We start from the raw sequence: 20,277 nt of genomic DNA, 5'->3' as shown, positions 1-20,277 counted from the left end.
TTCCTGCTCCATTGGAACTGATTTGGTTCATCTCATTGCTGAAGAGGGCCATGTCCATCAGAATTGATTATCATATAGTATTGTTGTTGAAGTATATAATGATCTCCTGGTTCTGCTCATTTCTCTCAGCATCAGTTCATGTAACTCTCTCCAGGCCTTTCTGAAATCATCCTGCTGGTCATTTCTTACAGAACAATAATATTCCATAATATTCATATACCACAATTTATTCAGCCATTCTCCAATTGATGGGCATCCACTCAGTTTCCAATTTCTGGCCACTACAAAGAGGAATGCCACAAACATTCTTACACATACAGGTCCCTTTCCCTTCTTTAAAATCTCTTTGGGATAGAATCCTAGGAGAAACACTACTGATCCAAACATTTATTAAACCACCATGAGCTACAAAGTGGGCTTTAGGCTACAATCATGCTATCTCATACTTATATAGGATGCCCCAAAAAGTCTTAGGGCAGTTTTAAGTGATCCACTGTGCCATCTAGCTGCACCTATATTCATTTTCCAATGCAACCATCAGATCACCATACTGAGAGTTAAAAGAGATAGGCTAGTATGGATGTTCATGATATTCTCATTCTTTTTGGAAGGCCCAGTTTGGGGGCAATGGTACGTACATCAAAACTGATTCCCAAATCAGAGTCCCTAGCTAGGCAAATCCATATATACTCATTCATATATACATGTATATGTATTTTATATTCAATGTATATGTATAAAGGCACATACACACGTACAGATCTATTTGTAAAAGATATAACAGGAATTCTAACATGGTGTGCTATAGGGGTAGAGACAATTGATGCCATCCATTTCCTCCCTAATGCTTCCTTCATCTCGGTGTGAAAGTGAGACCTTGAGACCTGGGCCAGGAGAGTAAAAGCTGTGATAGATCTGAGAGGTAAATTGGCTTTTATTGCCAGCCTAGAGTATGTACACTGAGGACCAGCCTAATCTTTTGGGCTAGAACTCTGATCTTATGACAGGTGTACTGAGGGAGGAAGAGTTTGTAATCTTAATCAACAGAGTCATTGCCCAAGTGGGTGAGACCAGAGATCTTTGAAATTTTGAAATATATAGTAGCCTTTCAATAGAGGATAGAATGGTCACTCCCTGGGATACTTTGCCAAATCACAGAACCTTAGACTTGGGAAGAGATCATAGAAATATGGATCATTAGTCCATATCATCCTTAAACAAGAATCTCTTCTATAATAAACTTAACGGGGGGCAGCTAGGTGGCTTAGTGGATAGAGCATCAGCCCTGAAGTTCGAATCTGGCCTCAGACACTTAACACTTTCATGGCTGTGTGACCCTGGGCAAGTCACTGAACCCCAATTGCCTCAGCAAAAATAAATAAATAAATAAAATATAATAAAATTAACAAATGGTCATCCAGTTTTTTCTTGAAGGACTCCAAAGGCAATCAAACTATGATACTTTCCTTCTTTCTATGATTTCTCACAGTGTCTACCCCTGACTTTTAATTCTACCCTGTAGAAATAACCATAACAAATCTATTCCTTCTTCCTCAAATAGCAAGTATCCCATTCTCACTTAAGTCTTTTTTTCTCAGGTCAATACCCGAGTTTCTTTAACTGATTTTCATATCTAGGGGGCATGTTGAATAGAAAGCGCCCAGCCTGGAGTCAGGCAGTCTTGAATTCAAATGTGACCTCGGACATTTACTAGTTCTGCAAGTCTCTCTCAGCAAGTTTCTTCATCTATAAAATGAGGGATAATAATAGCATCTACCTCCCAAGGTTGCTGGGAAGATCAAATGAGATAATAATTGTAAAGTGCTTGGCATAAATCCTGGAGTATAGTAAGCACTATGTAAATATTAATTCTTATTATCATATGGTATAAATTCAAGTCCTTTGACTATCAGCACAGTACCTATTTCACAGAATGTGTTCAATAAATGTTTTACATATAATCTATTTATTTATAGATCTGTCAATCTATTTATCTTTTTATCTATCTATCCTACTTGCAAGTTTGTTAATGTCATCCTCAAAATGCTCAGAATAAAGTAAAATATTCCAGATCAAGGATATATAACCTCAAGGCCATAAATTTGTTTTAAAATAAAACAAAACATTTTTGACAAATATATTTCAACAAATTGTTTCCCTTTATAATCCCATGTATTTTATTTTGTGTCTTTGGTTGTTTGGTGTCCTTCATTCTTGATCTGAACTTGGAACACTCTACATGAACATTTGGAGTAAAGAAAATTCTAAATTTATAATCTCCTGGGTTTTTTTTTTCAGCTACCTCAATTTGGCTTCATTCTCAGAACACAGCACTTTCTTTGATGCAGGCATTCCTGTGCCAATCTCTCCCATGTCTCACAATTGACACAAAGTTCTTCAGAGAGACCTGGAAAGGATCCTACTTTGCATGTGTGCACTTAAAAACCTCCTTAAGAATGTATCTTTAGGTTTTGCTAGACTATTAAAGAGCTTTATGACACAAAACAGGTTGAGAACCCTTATTCTAGACATAGTCTGACAGAGACAGAGTATAGTGATATTATGACCTCCTATTAGCCTCTCTTAAATCCCATTTTATTATTTATAAAATGGTAATAATGACACATACAAAAATACTTCACAGAGTTGTAAATTATAAGGTATGTAAATGTGAGCAGTCATTAGTATTGCTATTATTATTAGGGGGCTCTTTCCTTCCTTTCTCTCTGTAACTGACTTACCAAGAATTAACAGTACCTCCACTAACTCCCATGCACTGCTACTCACATAGTAGATGCAGGGAAAATGCCTTCTCTGGTACATAAAGCTTTGAAGGGTTTTGTAGGGGGACATAGAGATGAAAATCAAGAAGAGATGAAGTATTAGAAAGATTATGGGCTTTGGACAAGAGAAGCTGGATTCAAATCCTGCCTCCATTGTAGTATATGTAATCTTTTACATTATATATATATATATATATATATATATATATATATATATAATACATATATATTACATTACATATATATAGTATATATGTAACCTTTGGCACATCACTTCAGCTATAGAATGATGGCATTGATTGGATGGCTGCTAAGATTGCTTCTAGCTCTGTATGATCTTGTAACATTGTCTCTGACTTCAAGGAATGTATCTATCTCCTCATGTGGGGGATACATTATCCACATAGATCTGAGGCACTGTTCTTTTTATTCTCTCTCAGCATCTCTCTGAATCAAGGAGCTAGTTGATGAGCTAGAAAAAGTATCATCTCCAGCCACAAAAAGAAGGGAAGTATTTGGGGTGTATTAAATTCACAATATGAGCTTCACAAATTTCAGGTTTCAACCAACTCAGTCCTTCTTTTCTCTATCTAGTTCTGAGATCCTGACAGACTCTTAAACAAAATGTGGTGAATCTTGGATATTTTTTTCCTACGTTTTTCTGCTGACTGATAGTTGACCGTGAAGAGCTAATTAGTTCTGCTATCCCTCTCATGTACGAATTATAAATTCAGGTCTGTGCTCACACTGAAAGTACCACTTACAATTATTTATCAAGTGTTCTAAAATCTTCAGATAAACAGGCTGTATATATAGAGAATGATATATTGGTTCCTCTTTCTGGAGTTCTTTGTTTCCCAATGATCTTGCAGGTACAAATAGGATAACCCCAGCCTCAGTTTCTCTAGATGGATGGTTTCTGAGTCCTAACCTTGTTGTAGCACATCAGATGTACCTGACATATTCATTAATCCAGCATATACTTAGGGACTCATTAACCCTTTTGTTTCTTTTTCTTCCTACTACTTCCAGTTCTACTTTAAAGAAATGCAAATGAAAAAGAGAAAACACTGAACTATACATTCATGTAATTAAAGCTATTAAAATAGTAGTGAAAATATGTTTAAGAGAATTGCATATGCTTAACCTCTATTGGATTACTTGTTGTCTAAGGGAGTGGGGAGGTGGGAAGAGAGGGAGAAAAATATGGAATAGAAGGTTTTTGCAAGGGTGAATGTTGAAAACTAACTTTGCATATATTTTGAAAAATAAAAAGCTATCATTAAAATAAATAAATAATTAAAATAACAGTGAGTAGGAATTGGTCCCCACACTTGTGTAGTACAATCTGGACAAGTCAATTTAACAATAATTCAGTATCTTTGAACCTCAGTCTTTTTCCCTGTAAAATGAGAATAATATTTTAATATCCCTCTCAACAACTTCTTATATGTCAGTTTTCTTGATTCCTGCCTCTGTTACTTTCCCACAATGCCTTATAGAAGAAGCATTGAATTTAGAGTCAGAGGACTTCAGTTTGCAATTCAGGCCTGGTATTTACTCCTTAGGTTAATGTAAAGTCATTTTACCTTCTTCTCACCTAATAAATGAGAAGATTAGAAGAGATATCTTCTGATTAATTCCTGCAAAATCTCAGCAGGGATACCCCCTGCTGACGTATCCCCAATAGATGAACACTGTCTCCTCCCTCCCCCTCACTCCTACCTTAGTTTCCAGTTTGGGGCTTCCATGAAAAGAGCTGCTATTATTTTTGTACATATCTGTCCTTTCCATGATGATTATTATTAGTGATAATAAGTGATTTCACACAGCTGAAATCTGTCTGAGATTGGATTTGAATTCAGGTCCTCCTGATTCCAAGGCTCGTGCTCTAGTCATTGTACCATGTTTGGTACATAGAGTCTCCTTAATACATGTACCTATACTAGGTGAGGGAACCATATGTCCTGAGAGATGCTCAAGTATTAGTGGGGATGGAGGGGACAGCAGTGGAGTGACTTAAGCTCCTGAAAATGACTTTCTGAAGTGGCTGTACATTTTCCTGGACAACACTGAGTTCCTGTAATCAGACTCCAGGTAAAGCCACTTTACTTTCTGGGCCACAGGTTATTCTTGTTTTTTAAAAAACACATAGTAGGAAGTTTTATTCTGAAAACAACTTCAAGGCCAAAGAAAACAACTTCAGGGTTAAAAGTAATGGAATTGTAAAGTGCTATTGCACATGGCTTCAGATTAGGACATAGAATAAATATATATATTTTTTTCACATGTCAAACAAGAGTTTTCATTCTGAAACAGTTAACATTGATACAGACATACAGAAAGGAAAGGAGAATTAAAGGTTCAATAAGAATCTTCAGTAAATGGTATTTTGAATACTGAGATATGTTGCTATTTGTTCTTATCACTTTAATAACTAATTAAGAACTGAAATGAGGACTTTATTAATTAATGAGATGGGATGGTCCACATTTGTAGAGCTGCCTTTGAAGTCAGAGGACATGAGCTCAAATTTTAGGGTGCACTACTGACCTGTGTGGCCTTAAGCAAATTATTTAATGTCTTTGGGCTGTGATTTATCCATCTGTAAAATCAGAGAATTGAACTAGGTGATTTCCCAGGTCCCCCCTGGTCTATGAGGCTATGACAAAAAGATATGAAGTATGTGGATTGTTTGTTTTTTTGTTGTTTTGGGGTTTTTTGCTTTCTTAGGAAAGATTTTTTTTATACTCTTTCAAACCATATTTTCAAAGGTAATTGTTTATTCCTTTTAAGATTTGACCTCATTTTCTTCCTTCTTGCTTTTCCTCATAGTTTTTTCTTTCTCCATTTTTTCCTTATCCTTCTTTCTTAGTAATTTATAACTAGACAGACATATTTGCTTTTTGTAACCATCTTTTAAAAATTTTAATATTTAATTTTTTTCCAATTACATGTAAAAACAATTTTCAATCTTCATTTTTTACAATTTTGAGTTCCAAATTCTCTCTAACACTCCTTAAGAAAACAGCAATTTGATAAAGGTTATGTCTGTCATGTAAAACATATTTCCATATGTAACCATCTTTTAAAATTCATCTGCAAGTGACTAAAACTGTCAAGGAAAGATTAAAGAAGGGTAGTGCTTACAGGAAATGAGGAAAGACTCCTTTAAGGAATTCTAGATTGGAGCATCTAAGAGTTCAGTACAGAAAGCATAAGATTTGCTAAAGTCCTAAATTCTGAATTCTGTGCTTCTCCTGTGTCCAGTTTCACATCCCATCAGGCTAGATGTTATAACTATCATGACTGAGTTCAGGACCACTTTACTAGATCATATTTTCATTGCTGACAGAAGTAGGCAGATGGGATTACTGAAACCTCAGCATAATTAGAAGCAATAAAAATAAACCTTTTTTGACACCCTTGCTCTATACTAGAAATAATTCCAGTCTGCTACATCCAAAGGCACAACAACCAGGGCAGAAGGCTGGTTAGAACAGAGGGAAGTGTGTCAGCATTTTTGTATTTACTTTGGAAATCTGTCTTCCTGCAGGAATTTTCGGTTGTATATTCCATAATGAAATTTTATCTTCTATAAGGCACAGAGAGACTCATGATAAGAATATTTTTCTCTCCTTAGTTTTGCTCACACAGTCAGTGCTATTGGCTTCAGTCCAGATTTATGGCCATAAAGGCTAAAAGGTACCAGCGGAAAATTCTCTCTATAATTACTTATGTTTATATGTATGCATAACTATTTGTTATGCACATTTATACACATTTGTACAAAATTCTTCCCTACAATCTTATCTCCTTTTTGGTGAGGATTCATATTTTTCTTTCTAGAATATTGGGATCTTAGACATTTGGATCTAGAAAAAGGACATAAGACCAAATGCTTAGCTATAGTCACCAACTAATAATGATGGTCCTTCAAAGCAGAACAAGTCAATCTAAGTCACAAACAACTATATAAAAATGCTCCAGAAAAATACAAATTAGAGCAACTCTGAAGTTCTGTTTTATTCCTAACAGATTGACAAAGAGAAAAATGGCAAGTGGAGGGTCTATGGGAAAACACAAGTGCACTATTGTTTGTGTTGTGAATTCATCAGGTCATTCTGGAAAGCAATTTGAAATTATGTCCTAAAAGTTGCTACATTTATACATACATTTTGGTCATTACTAGGCTTATTCCCCAGAGAAGTGAAAGCCAGAAGCAAAGGACAGGAGCAACATGGTACAATGACTAAAGCACCAGCCTTGGAATCAGGAGGACCTGAATTCAAATCCAATCTCAGATACTTAACAACCCTTATAGCTGTGTGATTCTGGGCAAATCACTTAACTTTAATGTCTCACTAATAATAATCATCATGGAAAGGACATATATATGTACAAAAATAATAGCAGCTCTTTTCATGGAAGCCCCAAACTGGAAACTAAGGTAGAAGTGAAGAGGAGGGAGGAGACAGTATTCATCTATTAGGGATAAGTCTATAAATAAATTATGGTAAATAAATGCATGGCTGAGTTCAGCAGGAGGCAGAGGCTTCCACGTGTTTTCAAGATTTAGCTTCATCCATCAAGTGCCACGGCCAAGGCTGTTAACAGTGCTCTACAAGAGATGCTGAAGACATCCATGATGGCTTAGCTAGTGAAATTCGTGAAGCTGCCAAAGCTTCAGATAAACTCCAAGCCCATCTTTATGTTTGTGTTCTTGCTTCCAACTGTGATCAACCTATGTATGTTAAGGTGTTTGAGGCACTGTGTGCTGAACATCAAATCAACTTGATTAAGGTTGATGACATCAAGAAGCTGGGTGAATGGGTAGGTTTCTGTAAAACTGACAGGAAAACCCTGTAAAGTGGTTGGCTGTAGATGCGTTGTTGTTAAGGATTATGGCATGGAATCTCAGGCCAAAGATGTCATCAAAGAATTGTTTTAAATGCAAGAAATGAGTAAAATAAAAGCTTTGGTCTGGAAAAAAAGGATGGAACATTTTTGTAGCAAAAGAAATAATAGTTTCAGAGGAAATTAGGAAGATTTTTATGTACAGTAAAATGAGCAGAACTAGGAAAACAAATTCTACATTGGCCACAACATTACAGAGAATGGCAATTTTGAAAGACTAGAACTTGGATAAATGTAATGATATATATATATATATATATATATATATATATATATATATCAAATGTAATCATATATATATATATATATTTGTAGTGCATCATCAATATGGGGATTTACTTTGGGAAACTAGAATATCTTAACTGGAGACATCCTGGACATGCTGTTCCTTAAACCAGATACCTCTATTTCCCAACTTCAGACTTTTTCACAGGCTATTTATCATCCATCGAAAGCTCTCCCTCCTCATCTGCATCTCCTGGTTTCCCTGGCTTCCATCAAGCCTCAATTAAAATTTCACTTTCTACAGGAAAACTTTCCGAAGTTTCCTCTATTGATTATTTCCTATTTGTCTTTATAGAGCTTATTAATACACAATTATTTGCATATTAGATTGAGAACACATCTTTCCCATTAGATTGTGAGCTCCTCAAATTCAGGGACTCTTTTTTACCTTAAAAAAAATCCCCAGGAATTAGAACAGTCCCTGACACATAATAAGTCTTTAATAAAAGTTTATTTACTGACTGACCATGCATATTTCTTTTGAGAACTTTGTTTTTAAGTTTTAGAAAAAAAATATTCAATGGTAGGGGTTGCAGTAGGAAGGACTGATAATAAATGCTTGGGAAAATAAATATTTTAAATGATTAAAAATAAATAAAATTAGAATAAAAGCCACAAAATTCAGGGGCAGTGAATATAGAAAATAGGAGATAAAAAATTTAGCAACAATTCACATTTATAAGGCATATGAGGCAGGAGCTCAAATTTTAATTATTCTCATTCTACTATGAGAAACTGAAGTTCAAAGAAATACAATGACTTGTCCAAGGTCACCCACTTAATAAATTTCCAAGCTAGGAATCAAATCCAAATCTTATTGATCTTGAATTAAGATTTCTTTCCATTATAATACTCTTTCACTGAAGAAATAGAATCAATCAATACTTACATTGATTAGTTAATTTAATTAAATTTGCTTGTTTTAATTAAATATTTGTTATGTGTCAGGTACTGTGCTAGACCCTGGGGAAATAAAGATTAAAATGACATAGACCCTGCTCTCTAGGAGCTTCCATTGTATAGGGAGAGAGAACACATATAAGAAGAAAAGACCTATGATTTCATTGGAATGGGGAACACCCAGGTAAGGGAACTGCTTCTACCAATTGGTCTGTGCCTTTTCTGTAACTCAACTGTCCTAAGGAGTTGCCTAGAGCATTGAGAGTTTGAGTGATTTCTCTGGAGACACGCAGCAGTAAGTGTCAGAGGGAGAACACAAACCTGTGTCTTCCTGGTTTCAGGAGTAGCTTTTGGGAATACTTGGGTTAGCAGTAGGAAGGGAGGGGTGAAGGCTTTATGTAGGAGGTAGCATGTGAGCTGAATTTTTTAGAAAGGTAGAGATTCGAGGTTGATGAAAAGAGCAAGTACATAGCAAAATATAGAATAACCAGTACAAAGATGTGAAATTAAGAGTCGACTATAAGGAAAAACGAGAAAATCAATTTAGTTAAATCCTAGAATGTGTGAAAGAGAATAATGTGTTATAAGGCTAGAAAATAACCTGGGGACAAGTTGGGAAGGGCTTTAAATGGCAAATAGAGGAGTGTACATTTGATCTTAGAGGTAATAGGTAGGGATCCATTGTAGTTTACTGAGCATGGAGTGATAGTCATTGGAAAGTCATTTTGGCAACTGAATAGAGAAAGGATGGGAGAGAAGAGAAATTTGAGTAGAGACCAATTAGGAGTTTATTACAAATAGCCCAGGTGAGAGATGAGGAGATGGGATCGTGGTCATATAAGTAGGATGAAAGAAATGAGTGCACTGGTACATAGTAGGCACTCAGTAATATTGATTAATTTGCAATTTTTCCTCATATTGCCTTGCCAAAAAAAAAAAAAAGAGTTTTTCTTCTGAAAGAATAAAATTTTGTAGCCGACTGTATATCTGGAATTGCCAAGATTGCCAATGAGAGCTTAACTTTATGCCACTTGTAATACTGACCTTTTATTATCCTAATACCTGGCCATTGAGAGGAAGGCAGAGTTCAACTGGCTCACTCGATATATAATATTTAGAATTCATTGCTTGTAACTACTCTTAGATTCCCTAGCCAGTTTTTTTGGATGACCTCATTGCTTAGATTTCCTGAGTTATTCTTTCTTTAAATGTCATTTCTAATATTTGTCAGGGAGACAAGAGGAATTTGCCCAGAGGAAGGTGAAATGACCTCATAAAATGCCTTGGATTCCTTTCTTTATGCAAAATATCATGACACATTTTACAGATCATTTGGAATGATGATTGGCTCTGAAAGGGATTCAACCCTTGGTTCTGGACCTTATACTGCCAGATTTCTTGGGTGAGGATATTAGTAAGCTGGAGAGCATTCAGAGCCTGAAAGACAGTATAGTAAGAAACCCTGGGATCATTCCATATAAGCATCTGTTGAAGAAAGTATTATAGGATGTTTATCTGGGAGAACAAAAGACTCTAGGGAGAGTTGATGAGATTTCAGAGGGAAGAAATTGAGAATTGTTCTTAGAATTAGAAGCAAAGTTTGGAAGTTCTGAATAAGCAGATTTTAGTTTAAGTGAAGAAAATTTTCCTAATAATTAGAGCTCTCTGATATCTCAGCAAATAGCGAATTTCTCCTCAGTAAGAGTCTTGTAGAAAAGTCTGAATGTGTGAACCTTTTGGAGGGGATTCTTGTTCAGCTGTGGAATGAATTCAAAGGCCTGTGAGATTCCTACCTATCTGTGAGGTCCCACCTATCCAGGATATTCTGTGAATTCTCTGAACCTTTGCCTCAAGCCCAGTATTTCTCTCTTTAAATGTCCTAGCTCACTAAATCCAAACTTAAGGTAAAGAACCTCTTGGAGTTTTGTTTAATCCCGAGCTGAGTATCTATCACACTCAATCTCTAATGTTCTTTTCCCCTTCTACAATCACTAGTACCATAGCTAGACAGTTCAATATAGCATTCATTTCTACTTTGTTATATTCTTATTAGAGTCTAGTACTGGAAGTAGAAGAACTTTGCACAAGAATTAGACTATTCAATGCTGAAAGCAACAAGCTATTTCCTTTTATTTGTTTAAGGGAAAGACTAAAGGGAGAGTTTTATATAATTTAAATAGTTCTTCTAGATTACAGCATCCTTTTCTCCCCTTATCCAAACCATAAAAGTGAGTGTACCAGGATATGGAACTTATTTCTTAAGGAAAAGAGAATATATAAATTCAAAAATAATGCTTCAGGAATAAATTTACCTAGTACCAAACTAAGTGACTCTTAATTTTTAAAAGTTATTTCCTATAGATAAGATTCCCTTGCCTTAACAACTCAATGTAGCCTGCTGTTCCTTGTCCCCTTGTGAAAATCCAAGTTAAGAATAGTATCTTCTACCCCAGAATATCTCGTCCTCACCCCCACCTCTCAGTTCTGAGGTTTGTACACCTGGACCTCTTGGTTAAGTAGCCTCAGAGCCTGTGAATCATGCATAGACATTTAGTAACTGGCACTGGTCTGCAAAACATATGGTTAGGAGGAGCCTTTTTTATTTGCCTGCATAGAAGGATGGGAATCAGCTCTGAAGGCCGTGAGTCAGCTCTGCCTACTATTTTTTTCCAGCTCTACTCTTGGGAAAATTTGGTGTCTCCTTCACTCACTGTTGTTGGAGGGGGAAGTCTCCCCTCCAAGGCAATGTAAAATTATGAGTCTTAATTTTTAAACTCTGCATTTGTTCTTTTCTATTTTAGGTGAAGGGATTGGATTCCCCCAAAACTGTGAATTTTGAAAGGTGTAGACATTCTAGCTTTCCATTTTACAGCCAATAAAGCATAGGTGCCCCCCAAAGCAAGGGGTGACCTTTAGTAGCTACCTTTGGGACCCAGGCCAGTGATACCTGAGATGAGGATTCATCTAGAAGTTAGGCTATAACTGAATTTGAACTCAGTGGAATCAATGTTATATAAGAACTAAGTGAGCTAAGAGGGTATCTCTGAGGTGTTAGGAGAAAATGTTTATATTTTGTTCTTGCTATATCTTTGGAATATATGTCCTTTTGTAAAAATTAATGGGTGTTAAGTGATTAAATGAAACTTGGGTACCAGTCACTGACAAGCTAACTTAGGGGGATTAGAACTAGTAAAAGGTACTATCTACATCCAGAGAAAGAATTGCTAAATAGAAGCATGTTTAGAATAATTTTACATATGTATATATAAATATATTTGTGTTTAATGGCAACCGTCTCTAGCATGGAGTAGAGAAAAAATATTTGCACGATAACTTTATTATGTATTTAAGATAACTTTTTTTTTTTTTTTTTTTTTTTTGCTGAGGCATTTGGGGTTAAGTGAATTGCCCAGGGTCGTCACAGCTAGGAACAGGAACAGACAACACAGCTAGGAAGTGTTAAGTGTATGAGACTAGATTTGAACTCAGGTCCTCCTGATTTCAGCGCTGGTACTCTATCCACTGCACCACCTCGCTGCCCCTTTATTATATATTTAAAAGGAATGAGAGTTGTTCATAATAGATTTGCAGTTTCATGTACAATCATCTTTTTTTTTTTAAACTATGCTATGTTATGGAAATGCTTGTTTTATTCCATACACTAAGGGGGCATGCTTGGATCTGGAAAAGGGAGGCAGAGAACTTAATCATTATGTTTTATTTATGAGTTAATAACACACACATTCTGAAAAGGAATCCATAGGTTTTACCAGATTGCCACTAAGGTCCAAGACTTTAAAAAGCTAAAGAACCACTGGTATAATGCAAAAGCCCAGTGAGACTCCCTTCCCCCCTTGCATAGACTATAGATGTCAAAAATGACAGAATATTCCCATCACCTGGATTCCTGGTAAGCTCCTTTGGAACAAAGAGAACTTTTTTGTTTTTGTTTTTTCATCCCCAGCTCTTAACACAGTACCTTAGAAGGTGCTTAATCAATGACGTTTGCACTGAATTGGACAGGATGTATAGGTAAATCCCTCAGATCAAGTTTCAAGGCTCACCAGTTTCCCTTCAGCTTTTCCATTCACTAAATTATGACTTTCTCTCTTGTATTCCCAACATTTCAATCTGAATTACATTTTTAAAAAAATCTAAGTTGACCAATCTCATTTGGTGTTTTATAAATTCCCACAAGAAGGATGTCACCTATTTTTCCCTAATGTGGACTTTCCACAAAGAAGGGTGGGTGTTCTAGATATAGACAAAGGTATGAGTTAAGGTGTGAAATCAGAATGAAAGAACAAAGGAAACTGCCTGGCTTGTGCTGGGACCCACATACAGGTAATAATAACCATATTTAAAGTGTTTCAAAGTTTTCAAAAGGCATTTCTCATAATCACAGCCATGTCTTTCATGGTCAGTGAGAGTTCTTTTAGCACTTTCTCTATCCCACACAACCCTTGCGTAGGGCTATTGCACTGACCTTGCCAATCTTACAGACTAGCAGGCCAATTTCATTCCCTTATAACAAATGCACTTAGCTGCTCCCATTCACTATCAGTGCCAAGGTAGGTTAAATTTTTATTTATCGCATCTGTTATTTATGCTACTCTTTTCAAGGGTGGGTAAAAGCAAGTCTCATCTACTGAGTCATCTTCTGAACTTGTATGTAACCTGCTGCTGGCTCAGGGGGTGATCTGTTCTGTTCTCTTCATTTGTCATTCCCTTCCGGATTTCTCCCCTCCCTCTGTGCAGACCAGATGTAGAGCTCATTTGTAAGCCAAAAATCCAAATGATTGAGACAACTGATTCCATATATAGTTACGACAGGATCATTTTGTCCTTATTCTGTGTTTTTCTTTAAAATGAGGTGGAAAATAATCTGATTTACAAAAAGATATAATATCATATGGGACAGCTTAAGGGTACAGTGGATAGAGCACTGAATTAGAGCCAGGAAGATAATGAGTTCAAATCTGAAGCCCAGACATTTACTAGATGTCATGACTATCACTGGTAATTTTTCTGCCTTTTTGAATTTAGGGATTTACTTGGAGTACCACAATATAAGTGATTTGCCTCCGGTCACACAGACAGTGAGTGTTAGGGGTAGTTACCTAATCTCTGTTTGTTAGTTACCTTATCTACTGGAGAAGGAAATGGCAAACCACTCCAGTGTCTTTGCCAAGAAAACCTCATGGACAAAGTCCATAGGGTCACAGAGTTGGATATGGGTTATTGAGGTGGTAGAGTGTATAGAACACAAGACGCAGAGTTAGAATTAAAATTAAAATTAAATTAAATTTAGATATATATATATATATATATGATAAGTATATAAATATAAATAAATGTATAAAATTTAAAATTAAAATATAGTCTCAGATACTTCCTAGCTGTCACTTGACCCTGTTTGCCTCAGTTTTCTCATCTGTAAAATGAAGTGGAAAAGGAAATGGCAAATCACTCCACTTAGTGAAGACACTAAGAGTTTTTTTGTTTTTTTTTAAAGATGATATGTCCTATTTAACATGTATAGGACTGCTTGCCATTTGGGGGAGGGGGTGGAGGGAGGGAGGGGAAAAATCAGAACAGAAGTGAGTGCAAGGAATAATGTTGTAAAAAATTACCCTGGCATGGGTTCTGTCAATAAAAAGTTATTAAAAAAACAAGATGATATGTCCAATGTAATAAATATAACAGCTGAAATTAAAACTGAGATCCCTTCACTTTTTTCTCCCTGCCTCTCTGAAATATATGAAATAGAAGGTTCATTAAGCTCGAAAGCTGGATGACATCTCTGGAGTTAGTCTCCTCATTTTATAGAAAAAGAGACGTAAGTCTAGGGAAATGGAGTGATTTTCTACAGATTGAGCAGGTAGTAAGCATCTGAAGCAGGATTTGAACCCAGTTCTTTAAATTGCAGAGCTAGTGCCCCTCCTACTTACCATGCTGTTTCCCCTACCTTTCTACAGAGCTGTAAGTAGCAAGTTTTGTGCCTAGGACAAGAGGAGGAAAGGCGTGCTCAGCTGTTGACATCAGCATAAGGTAGGAAGGAGGCTCTCTTGGAGATCACCTAGTAATTTTCAATTTGATTCTAACCAAAAAATATTAACTACTCTTGTAATAGTAATAGATAACAGTTATATAGTACTTTAAGGTTTGCAAAACAATTTACATGTTATTTTATTTGATCCTCACAATCACCCTGTGGGATAGGGTTATTATTACCATCATTTTGTAGATGAGGAAACTGAGACTCACTTAAGTGATTTATCCAAGGTCACATAGTGTCAAACACAAGTGTTTGAGGCAGGATTTCATCTTAGGTCTTGCTCACTCCAAGTCCGGGGCTCTATCCACCAGGGACAACCCACCTGCCTCTATTGTGTACAGGGATCAGTAGAATGACAAATATAACCCAAATCCCAAAGCCTGTCAATCTGGGATTCTCTGTTCATTAATGCCCAATAAAAGAGAGCTTGGGCAAAAGTTGGTAACACTGGAACTCTTCTCTTGCTCTCATCAACTCTGCGAGTGGTTGTGAGAGTGAGGTTACATCCACAAAAAAGTCCCTGCCCCGAGGAGTTCACATTCTATGGGAAGATAATAGTACTGAAGCCAGTAAGAATAGATATGAGATGATTTCAAGGAATTCCTGGATAATAGAAATAAGGAAAGGTCAGAGAGTAACTGAGTTAAGAAGATAAAGAGATGAGAAAAATGCCTCAGTCTTATGAATCTGCAAAAGAATGGAACAATTCTTAGAAATCAACTAGTTAATGCTTCCTGCAATGGAGTCCCTTATAGACAGTTTCCCCCAATGCTCTTCTTGATTCTATCAGGAAGGAACAGATGACCTTGGTTTTGCAACTGAGTAAACTGAGGTACGGGGAAGTTATAGGACTTACTCAGAGTTGAGAAACCACTGACCAGATCAGCTTGTGTTTTGTGGCAGAACTTCTCAATCTCTTTTAGTATTATTTTTAAGTTTAGCTGGAGTCTTGCTTTGAAATTTTTTTTAAAAAGGTAACTATAAAAGCTTCATACATAATCTAAAGGATCAAAAAGAATTATTTTTCTTCACTTAGTATATATGTTACATGTGTTATTAAATTCAACAAACATTTGTTAAGGGTCTACAACTTATACCACGCTAATTGGTAGGGATATAAGAACACACAAAAATTTTCCATTAGAGTTGGAATGAAAGGTCAGGGGAGAATCCCAGTTCTGAAATTAGTATTTTTGTGATCTTGTGCAAATCACTTTGTCTATTTGTATCCAAATTTTTGTTCATTTTAGACCCCTTAGAAGACTCATCTTCCTGAGTTGAATTTGTCCTCAGATAATTACTAGCTGTGTGACTCTGGGCAAGTCACTTAATCCTGTTTGCCTCAGTTTCCTCATCTGTAAAATGATCTGGAGAAAGAAATGGTGAACAACTCTAGTATCTTTGTCAAGAAAACCCTAAATGGGGTCTCAAAAAGAGAGACATGATTGAAACAACTGAACAACAAAAGCTTACTTCAAAATTCAACTCAAGCACTATCTCCCATATTAATTAATCCTTCCTTCCCTTTATTTCCACTCATTTGCAATTATTTTGTATTTACTTGTGTGTGTGTGTCTGTGTGTGTGTGTGTGTGTGTGTGTGTTGTTTTCCCTATAAAATGTAAGTTTCTTGAGGACAGAAAAGATTTTGTTTTTGCCTTTGTATCTCAAATGCTCAGCAGACTCAAGGTAGGAATTTAATAAGTGCTGGTTGATTGATTGATCTTTAATGTGGGAAGGATGATGAAGATGATCTTAAAATCCTAAAATGTAGTTGACCAAAACTATGTTTAGCATTCATATTTCTGAAATTATTTTTCAGTCCTAATCAAGTACAGCTTGGAAACCTGACAGACTTTACCTAACAACATAGGGTAATTTTTTTTTTTTTAATCAACAAAACTAGCACCAAATCCTAAGGACACAGAACTAAGCAAACTTCAAATTCCAAGGTTTTTAATTTCCTTTGACTATCCAAATGGCAGAGTCAGTCGGATTTTTTTTTCTCTAAGTCTCTTCAGAGGACACATCTGCCATGATTCCTGAATCTTCTTTATTCTGAACCTTTGTAAACCCCAGAATCAGAGACCAATGAAGCAATCAGTTTGCAAATTGATTGCTTTTAGAGGCAATGTTTTCTTCCCAACCAAACTCTTTTGCAACCTCAGATGGGGAGATATCTATTTAAATGCAAACAGTTTTAGACAGAACTTAACATGTTGGCTCTAAGAAGAATGTCTGTTGTGTTTAGATATTAATGATTGTATACTGTATAACTACAAAATTTATTTTTTAAAAAAAATGGTTAAATTTAAATTGTTATTGAAATTCAATAACAGTTGCTAATGGATATGTGGTATGAGGTAAAGTATGAGACAGACAAAGAACTTTGTTGGATCTCAGTGATAGAAATATCCCCTTTTCCAATATAAAGCACATATAACCCATCTATATCTTCTCATTATATAGAATTATCTGTGCTATTTAGAGTACTCTGGAAAATTTAGAGAAATTCCACTTTCTAGGTGGATCATGAAAACATAGTGTACATCAGTTTTAGGTAAAGAATAATGCGTATTTATATACCAAAGACTTTTTGAAAATTAATTTGATCAGCTTGCTAGGATGTGGAAAGGAGGAGAATAGAGACAAAGTGATCTCATTATAGAATATTTTGATTTCTTATCTTATTTATATACCTATTATTAAGTTATATTGTATTAGGTCAAAAGGATATAACAATTTAAGCAAACCTGAAATCATAGCAGTGATCACATTCTTAAACACAGCGTAATGCACTCAAACTATAAATGGTAAATATGGGTTAAATGACTGGAAGGAGAAGAATAGAAATTATTAAGTAAATTTAGAGGATACATTATTTATTATTTATACCTCTATACAGACTGTGATAGGGTACTTTATGATCTAAAATGCAGAACCTATAGATGATCATACTACAGATCACAAAATAGTAAAATTTCGATTATACCTAAAACTTGAAAAGTTTAATTGTACAAACAAGAGACTAATGACAACAAGATTAGAATAGGAAGCAATAAACTGGGAAAATATTTTTATAGTCAAAGGTTCTGATAAAGGCCTCATTTCCAAAATATATGAGAATTAACTCTAATTTATAAAAATCAACATTCTCCAATTGAAAAATGGTCAAAGGATATGAACAGACAATTCTCAGATGAAGAAATTGAAACTATTTCTAGTCATATGAAAAGATGCTCCAAGTCATTATTAATCAAGAAATGCAAATTAAGACAACTCTAAGATACCACTACACACCTGTCAGATTGGCTAAGATGACAGGAAAAATAATGATGATTGTTGGAGGGATGTGGGAAAACTGGACATTGATTCATTGTTGGTGGAGTTGTGAACAGATCCAACCATTTTGGAAGTAGTTTGGATCTATGCTCAAAAAGTTATCAAACTGTGCATACCCTTTGATCCAGCAGTGTTACTACTGGATTATATCCAAAGAGATTATAAAGAAGGGAAAGGGACCTGTATGTGCACGAATGTTTGTGGCAGCCCTTTTTGTAGTGGCTAGAAACTGGAAACTGAATGGATGTCCATCAGTTGGAGAATGGCTGAATAAATTGTGGTATATGAAAATTATGGAATATTACTGTTCTGTAAGAAATGACCAACAGGATGATTTCAGAAAGGCCTGGAGAGACTTACGAACTGATGCTGAGTGAAATGAGCAGGACCAAGAGATCATTATATACTTCTACAACAATACTAGATGATGACCAGTTCTGATGGATCAGGCCATCCTCAGCAACGAGATCAACCAAATCATTTTTAATGGAGCAGTAATGAACTGAACTAGCTATACCCAGAAAAAGAACTCTGGGAGATGACTAAAAACCATTACATTGAATTCCCAATCCCTATAGTTATCACACCTGCATTTTGATTTCCTTCACAAGCTAATTGTACAATAATTCAGAGTCTGATTCTTTTTGTACAGCAAAATAACGTTTTGGTCATGTATACTTATTGTGTATCTAAGTTATATTTTAATATATTTTAACATCTACTGGTCATCCTGACATTTAGGGAGGGTGGGGGTAGAGGTGAAAAATTGGAACAAGAGGTTTGGCAATTGTTAATGCTGTAAAGTTACCTATGTATATATCCTGTAAATAAAAGGCTATTAAATAAAAAAAAAACAATTGCCAAACCTCTTGTTCCAATTTTTCACCTCTTACCCCCCACTGCCTCCCCCAGATGGCAGGATGACCAGTAGATGTTAAATATATCAAAATATAAATTAGATACACAATAAGTATACATGACCAAACCGTTATTTTGCTGTATAAAAAGAATCAGACTCTGAAATATTGTACAATTAGCTTGTGAAGGAAATCAAAATGCAGGTGGGCATAAAATATAGGGATTGGGAATTCAATGTAATGGTTTTAGTCATCACCAGGAGTTCTTCTGGTGTAGCTGGTTCAGTTCATTACTGCTCCATTGGAAATTATTTGGTTGATCTCATTGCTGAGGATGGCCAGGTCCATCAGAACTGGTCATCATATAGTATTGTTGTTCAGGTATATAATGATCTCCTGGTCCTGCTCATTTCATTCAGCATCAGTTCGTGTAAGTCTCTCCAGGCCTTTTTGAAATCATCCTGTTGGTCATTTCTTACAGAACAATAATATTCCATAATATTCATATACCACAATTTATTCAGCCATTCTCCAACTGACGGACATCCACTCAGTTTCAGGGCTGCCACAAACATTTATGCACATACAGGTCCCTTTCCCTTCTTTATGATCTCTTTGGGATATAAGCCCAGTAGTAATACTGCTGGGTCAAAGGGTATGCACAGTTTGATAACTTTTTGAGCATAGTTCCAAACTACTCTCCAGAATGGTTGGATTCGTTCACAACTCCACCAACAATGCATCAATGTCCCAGTTTTCCCACATCCCCTCCAACAATCATCATTTTTTCCTGTCATGTTAGCCAATCTGACAGGAGTGTAGTGGTATCTTAGAGTTGTCTTAATTTGCATTTCTCTGATTAATAATGACTTGGAGCATCTTTTCATATGACTAGAAATAGTTTCAATTTCTTCATCTGAGAATTGTCTGTTCATATCCTTTGACCATTTTTCAATTGGAGAATGGCTTGATTTTTTATAAATTAGAGTTAATTCTCTATATATTTTGGAAATGAGGCCTTTATCAGAATCTTTGACTGTAAAAATATTTTCCCAGTTTATTGCTTCCCTTCTAATCTTGTCTGCATTAGTTTTGTTTGTACAAAAACTTTTCAGTTTGGTATAGTTGAAATTTTC

General features: G+C 35.7%; 1 long non-coding RNA gene across 1 annotated transcript in view; it reads left to right on the top strand.

Annotated features, from left to right (window-relative positions):
- The window catches only part of LOC116423362, a 33,745-nt gene extending 18,789 nt beyond the window's left edge, over window positions 1-14,956 (top strand). Inside the window, exon 4 of the long non-coding RNA XR_004233947.1 lies at window positions 14,864-14,956. This is a non-coding gene — a long non-coding RNA (uncharacterized LOC116423362). The remainder of the gene's footprint in view (window positions 1-14,863) is intronic.
- Window positions 14,957-20,277: the final 5,321 nt, after the last annotated feature.

The sequence above is a fragment of the Sarcophilus harrisii genome, chromosome 4 (assembly GCF_902635505.1).
Source record: "Sarcophilus harrisii chromosome 4, mSarHar1.11, whole genome shotgun sequence".
Lineage (NCBI taxonomy): Eukaryota > Metazoa > Chordata > Mammalia > Dasyuromorphia > Dasyuridae > Sarcophilus > Sarcophilus harrisii.
Note: the sequence above shows the minus strand (reverse complement) of the source record. Positions and strands in the feature narration are given on the sequence as shown.